General features: G+C 47.6%; 1 long non-coding RNA gene across 1 annotated transcript; it reads right to left on the bottom strand.

Annotated features, from left to right (window-relative positions):
* Window positions 1-211: 211 nt before the first annotated feature.
* LOC144674467 (uncharacterized) lies at window positions 212-7,027 on the bottom strand. Its single transcript, XR_013574565.1, has 3 exons — window positions 6,934-7,027; window positions 5,236-5,331; window positions 212-2,094 (listed from the first exon to the last, which is right to left on the bottom strand). It is a non-coding gene; the product is annotated as an uncharacterized LOC144674467 (long non-coding RNA).
* Window positions 7,028-7,266: the final 239 nt, after the last annotated feature.

Raw genomic sequence — 7,266 nt, 5'->3', positions numbered from 1 at the left:
AGACCCCTCGGGCTGGATGACTTACATTGAATGTCTACAGTAAATATTACATGTATCACAATTGGATTGAAGCACCTCAGAGTGCAACATGTACTATGTAGAAAATTTGAATATCATTGCACTGTCTCTGATGGCCATTGAAATGTTTTGTAATGGTTTTTTTTAGATATTTTATGAATAAAGTATATTTTTGCAAAGAAAAGCACAGAACAGGAATGAACCAGGGCCCCTGTCAATCTTAGAGGCTCAATGCCTCAGGTGATAACCTCACTGAACTATCAGCAGAGTCCTGAAAAAAACAACGGTGTTAAAACACTGAGACAGAACATGAAGTACGAGAGACTTCATACATTCATTGTTACAAATACTCCAACCCTTTTCAAAATGTTTCTTTCAATTTCAAATCACCACTTCACGTCATTCCTTATATAATTCCCTACATTGAAACAGCACACACTAATTGTACAGCACTTCAGGATGTACCAAGGTCATGGAAGTCTCATAAAAAAAACCTTTTTTCACTTGGATGTTAGGGAGCTCGGTGTCAATGGCATCATGCAGTCCCTGAATTTTGCCACCCAGGCAGAACTGTACCCCAGTGAGAGTCAGTGTGTGTGGAACTGTATCCCAGTGAGAGTCAGTGTGTGTGGAACTGTACCCCAGTGAAAGTCAGTGTGTGTGGAACTGTACCCCAGTGAGAGTCAGTGTGTGTGGAACTGTATCCCAGTGAGAGTCAGTGTGTGGGGAACTGTACCCCAGTGAGAGTAAGTGTGTGTGGAACTGTACCCCAGTGAGAGTCAGTGTGTGTGGAACTGTACCCCAGTGAGAGTCAGTGTGTGGGGAACTGTACCCCAGTGAGTGTCAGTGTGTGTGGAACTGTACCCCAATGAGAGTCAGTACGTGTGGAACTGTACCCCAGTGAGAGTCAGTACGTGTGGAACTGTACCCCAGTGAGAGTCAGTGTGTGTGGAACTGTACCCCAGTGAGAGTCAGTGTGTGTGGAACTGTACCCCAGTGAGAGTCAGTGTGTGTGGAACTGTATCCCAGTGAGTGTCAGTGTGTGTGGAACTGTACCCCAGTGAGAGTCAGTGTGTGTGGAATTGTACCCCAGTGAGTGTCAGTGTGTGTGGAATTGTATCCCAGTGAGTGTCAGTGTGTGTAGGACTGTACCCCAGTGAGAGTCAGTGTGTGTGGGGCTGTACCCCAGTGAGAGTCAGTGTGTGTGGAACTGTACCCCAGTGAGAGTCAGTGTGTGTGGAACTGTACCCCAGTGAGAGTCAGTGTGTGGGGAACTGTACCCCAGTGAGAGTCAGTATGTGTGGAACTGTACCCCAGTGAGAGTCAGTGTGTGTGTGGAACTGTACCCCAGTGAGAGTCAGTGTGAGTGTGGAACTGTACCCCAGTGAGAGTCAGTGTGTGTGTGGAACTGTAACCCAGTGAGAGTCAGTGTGTGTGTGGAACTGTACCCCAGTGAGAGTCAGTGTGGGTGTGGAACTGTACCCCAGTGAGAGTAAAATAATTCACCCAAATTTTATTTCTTTAATTTTTTTCAGGCTATAACTTCATCTGTAACACATCCTTTTCTCCTGTTTTCCGTTGATTTCGTCCCCTTCCCCCCTCCCACACCCTGATCCTAAAAGACATGGTTACAAAATATTTCTTTATTTAAGGAGTTGGGATTTGTCGTTGTGTTTCTTTAGGAAGAAGCTGAAGGGTTATGGAACCCACCTCTAAGAGATTAATAAAATGTAGTTTTCCAAGGGGAACATTGGCGATGGGATGGGGAGCAATTTTTCTACCTACGAGATATGTTACATGATTGTGAATCTTGGCATTCAGCGGAGGAAGTGCCGTGTCTCCCACTGATGACTGAATGTGTTCCTGATCACAACCCTGTTAGTGTAAAGAGTGACTGTAGTCGGGAGCTTCAGTCTAGGCCTGTGTAGACGCACTATCGGTGAACTCTGGGCTTCAGCACGTGCTGCAGTGTCAATCTGTATCTCCCGGCTCAACGTCACTGTGCATCTTCAAGGCAGAACTGCCTCCATTTTCTCAAATGTCCTTTGGATCTGATTCAACCACAGTCCCTGTTAGCTGTGCAAAAGGGATGAAGACAATATTATTTCATTGATTCTTCCACTCCAACTTGCTGCCACATCCATTACCCTGCTAGCTGAGCAGAATGGACTCATATTCTCTGGAGCTTAGAAGAATGAGAGGTGATTTCACTCAAACATAGAAAATTCTAAGAGGCCTTGGCAGGGTAAATGCTGAGGGGTTGTTTTACTGTTTGGAGAGTTTAGAACTGAGGTCATAGTCCCAGGATAAGAGGACAACTGTTTAGGACTGAGATGAGGATAATTTCCTTCACTGAAAGGATTGTGAATCTTTGGAATTCTCCAACCCGGAGAGCCGTGGATGCTCAGATGAAGACTATATTCAAGACAGAGGTCGATAGGTTTTGGGCACTAAGGCAATCGAGGGATATAGGGTGCAGGCGGGAAAATGGAGTTGAGACCTGGGTTCAGCCATGATCTTATTGACTGGTGGAGCAGCCTCGTGGGGACAAATGTCCACTCCTGCTTCTTATGTACCAAACAACAAACAGAACTTAGATTTCAGGTGGTAATCTGGCCCCTTCACAAGTTAGTGGGGTGGTGAAAAAGGCATATGGGACACTTGCCTTTATCAATCGAGGCATAGATTACAAAAGTAGGGAGGTCATGTTGGAGTTGTACAGACCCTTAATGAGGCCACAGCTGGAGTACTGTGTGCAGTTCTGGTCACCTCATTATAGGAAGGATGTGATTGCACTGGAGGGGGTGCAGAGGAGATTCACCAGGATGTTGCCTGGGATGAAACATTTAAGTTATGAAGGGAGGTTGGATAGACTTGGGTTGTTTTCGTTGGAGCAGTGAAGACCGAGGGGCGACCTGATCGAGATGTACAAGATTATAAGGGGCATGGACAGGGTGGATAGGGAGCAGCTGTTCCCCTTAGTTGAAGGATCAGTCACAAGGGGGCATAAGCTCAAGGTGAGGGGCAGGAGGTTTAGGGGGGATGTGAGGAAAAACTTTTTTACCCAGAGGGTGGGGACGGTCTGGAATGCGCTGCCTGGGAGGGTGGTGGAGGCGGGTTGCCTCACATCCTTTAAAAAGTACCTGGATGAGCACTAGGCACGTCATAACATTCAAGGCTATGGGCCAAGTGCTGGTAAATGGGATTAGGTAGGTAGGTCAGGTGTTTCTCACGTGTCGGTGCAGACTCGATGGGCTTCTTCTGCGCTGTGAGATTCTGTGATTCTAAAACGCGTGCCATAGTTTTACAGGCACTGACCTTTCACCTCTAGGCTCTGAACCTCTTCTCTCCAGCAATCTCATTTAATATCTGGCTATAATTGTATAATATTTGGAATAATGTTAACTTATTTACCTAGCAACCATCTTTCATAATTCCTTTCAAACACTTCTAAGATCCTTAGCAAGACTCCCTGACTCTTTAAACAGCAAGTGCAATCATAATCTTTTTCAAAAGGAGAGACTTACCGTCAGGGGATCCTAATGAAGATCCACATCCTCAGGGCCAAGACATTCCTGATGTACGGGCACATTGATGTATTGATGAGCTGTGGCTCCACGGAGAGGCAGAGCCTCAGGCCCAGAGAGGCCCAGGCCCAGAGAGGCCCAGGCCCAGAGAGGCCCAGGCCCAGAGAGGCCCACACCAAAGCTCAGGCCTTGTGAGGCCCAGGCCCTGTGAGGCCCAGGCCCTGTGAGGCCCAGGCCCAGAGAGGCCCAGGCCCAGAGAGGCCCAGGCCCAGAGAGGCCCAGGCCCAGAGAAGCCCAGGCCCAGAGAAGCCCAGGCCCAGAGAAGCCCAGGCCCAGAGAAGCCCAGGCCCAGAGAGGTGCAGGCCCATTGTTGGACAGATTCTGAGCCCCAGAGCCAATAATTGCCGCTAAATTCAACCTGAACCCACCCTTTGTAAGCTGGAGAGTGAATTAAATACTGGGAGAGGAACGTGCAGGAGAGATCGGAGAGGGCAGCCTGCGGGAGTGGCCCCAGATATTCTGATATCCTCCCCAGCTGTATAATATGGATAGGTTTGAGGTGGTGCACTTTGGCAGGGAGACTAGTGAGGTCTCACACAGCCTGAATGGGCTAGAGGAGCAGAGGGACCTCGAGGTCGATACACATTCATAAATCAAAGTGATGCAGGTTAGTAAAAGGCATCAAAATACGACCCAAACATTGGGGTTCACTTCAAGAGGAAAAGAGTTGAAAAACAGAGAAATAATGTTCAACTCGTATATAAACCCTCATGGCCTCGCCCAGTGCCCCCCCCCCCCCAGCCCCTCCCCCGTTCTGAGCTCCAGATTATAAAGACGATATAAGGATACTGAAAAAGGAGCAAAAACAATTTGCAAGGATGATACCACAACTGAGGGGATCTACTTACCAGGAATATCTGGAGCTGGACTGGTTGGGATTGAGCTCTCTCGCAAAGGGAAGGCTGTGGGGGGAGGGAACCTGAGCGAGGTGTTTAAGATATTGAAAGGTTTTGATAAAGCAAATGTAGAGAAAATGTTTCCAGTTGATGGGGAGACCAAAACTAGGGGCCATGAATATAAGGCAGTCACAATAAATCCATCTGGGAATTCAGGAGAAATGTCTTTACCCAGAGAGTGGTGAGAATGTGGAAGTCAGGATGACAGTGAGTGGTTGAGGTGGAGAGCGGACTTACATTTAAGTGGAGACTAGATAAACACACGAGGGAGAGAAGAGTAGGAGGATATGTTGACAGGGTGAGATGGAGAGGGATGGAAGGAGGTTCATGTGGAGCATAAACACCAGGGCGCTGTTGGATCAAAACCTCTTTTCTGTGCTGGAGCCGAAAGGGCCTCACTTCCCTCGGCAGCTTCCACTCGCCATAGAGCTCAGGAGTTCACCGTGTTGGATGTCTATCGGCGTTTGATGGCATATGGTGCACCCTACCCTGCGCAGCACACTCTACCAGGCACAGCGCGCTGTATGCAGCACAGCACGTCATACACTGAACCCACCCAGGTTCTCTGGGCACAACGCAGCCCCAATCGACACACCGCAGCCCTGGTGCACCATGCACAGCCCCAGCACACACTGCCCCCAGCATAAACCTCACCCCCCAGCCCTTACCGGCACACTGCCTGTGCCAAACAGGGAACTCTGGCACAGAACTGAAACTGAACAACAACTACTTACCAACAAGTGCTGTGAAGGGGTCAGGGTTACTCTGCATTCCTGCTGCAGTGAATTCTGCTGTTATTTAAAGCAACATCCAAATCCTCATAAATAGCCCTGCAATCAAAGGAGCAAATGCAGGGAATTAACTGGAAGGAACAGGTACCCAGGAGTGAGTTATAGACTGGAATCTAATCGAGGGGTTCAGGGGTTTATATATAGAATAACAGATACCCGGGAGTGAGTTATAGACTGGAATCTAATTGAGGGGTTCAGGGTGGTTTATATATAGAATAACAGATACCCGGGAGTGAGTTACAGACTGGAATCTAATCGAGGGGTTCAGGGTGGTTTATATATAGAATAACAGATACCTGGGAGTGAGTTACAGACTGGAATTTAATCGAGGGGTTCAGGGGGTTTATATATAAAATAATAGATACCTGGGAGTGAGTTACAGATTGGAATTTAATCGAGGGGTTCAGGGGGTTTATATATAAAATAATAGATACCCGGGAGTGAGTTACAGACTGGAATCTAATCGAGGGGTTCAGGGTGGTTTATATATAGAATAACAGATACCCGGGAGTGAGTTACAGACTGGAATCTAATCGAGGGGTTCAGGGTGGTTTATATATAGAATAACAGATACCCGGGAGTGAGTTACAGACTGGAATCTAATCGAGGGGTTCAGGGTGGTTTATATATAGAATAACAGATACCTGGGAGTGAGTTACAGACTGGAATTTAATCGAGGGGTTCAGGGGGTTTATATATAAAATAATAGATACCCGGGAGTGAGTTACAGACTGGAATCTAATTGAGGGGTTCAGGGGGTTTATATATAGAACAGATACTCGGGAGTGAATTACAGACTGGAATCTAATTGAGGGGTTCAGGGGGTTTATATATAGAATAACAGATACCCGGGAGTGAGTTACAGACTGGAATCTAATCGAGGGGTTCAGGGAGTTTATATATAGAACAGATACCCGGGAGTGAGTTACAGACTGGAATCTAATTGAGGGGTTCAGGGGGTTTTATATATAGAATAATAGATACCCGGGAGTGAGTTACAGACTGGAATCTAATCGAGGGGTTCAGGGAGTTTATATATAGAAGAACAGATACCCGGGAGTGAGTTACAGACTGGAATCTAATTGAGGGGTTCGGGGGGTTTTATATATAGAATAATAGATACCCGGGAGTGAGTTACAGACTGGAATCTAATCGAGGGGTTCGGGGGGGTTTTATATATAGAATAACAGATACCCAGGAGTGAGTTACAGACTGGAATCAAATTGAGCGGTTTGAGGTCGTTTATATATTGAATAACAGATACCCGGGATTGAGTTACAAACTGGAATCTAATTGAGAGGTTCAGGGGGTTTATATGTAGAAGAACACATACCCAGGAGTGCTGCACTGTCGGAGGGTCAGTACTGAGGGAGTGCCGTACTGTCGGAGGGTCAGTACTGAGGGAGTGCTGCACTGTCGGAGGGTCAGTACTGAGGGAGTGCTGCACTGTCGGAGGGTCAGTGGTGAGCCACTCCATTGTATCAGATCCTTTATCAGTGATATTAGGCTCTGAGCCATCAGCACGCTCTCTAGGGAGAGGTACAAATTCCTGCTTTGCCAGTGACATCTACACCCCAAGAATGAATGTTTTATTTTAAAAAGTGCCCTCTCCCTGAAGGGGTGACCGAATTGGAGACTCACTCTGTGTCATGGTTGGTGTTGGTGAGTGGGTCAAACTCCAGAGTGACCAGCTCAGCCCCCACACTCTTCGAAACTCTCGGCCGGTTTGTACCTGGAACAGAAAGGAGTGACTCAAACAGATCAGTCTGGCTCGGTAACTGTGGGGTGCAGGGAGGGAGCTTTGTTTTACAACATCCTATTGTCACTACAGGGAGCAGTAAGGTGATGTTTCTGAAAGCCTCGTTCAGCCTCAGAACCACAGTACCCGGAGTCGGGGGAGGGTGAGGACTGCGCCCTGGCACTCACATCATTACCAGCGCTGGCCTGACCTTCTCCTGGAGGATTCCTCACCAG

The sequence above is a fragment of the Cetorhinus maximus genome, unplaced genomic scaffold (assembly GCF_964194155.1).
Source record: "Cetorhinus maximus unplaced genomic scaffold, sCetMax3.hap1.1 HAP1_SCAFFOLD_666, whole genome shotgun sequence".
In the NCBI taxonomy this organism is placed as follows: Eukaryota; Metazoa; Chordata; class Chondrichthyes; order Lamniformes; family Cetorhinidae; genus Cetorhinus; species Cetorhinus maximus.
Note: the sequence above shows the minus strand (reverse complement) of the source record. Positions and strands in the feature narration are given on the sequence as shown.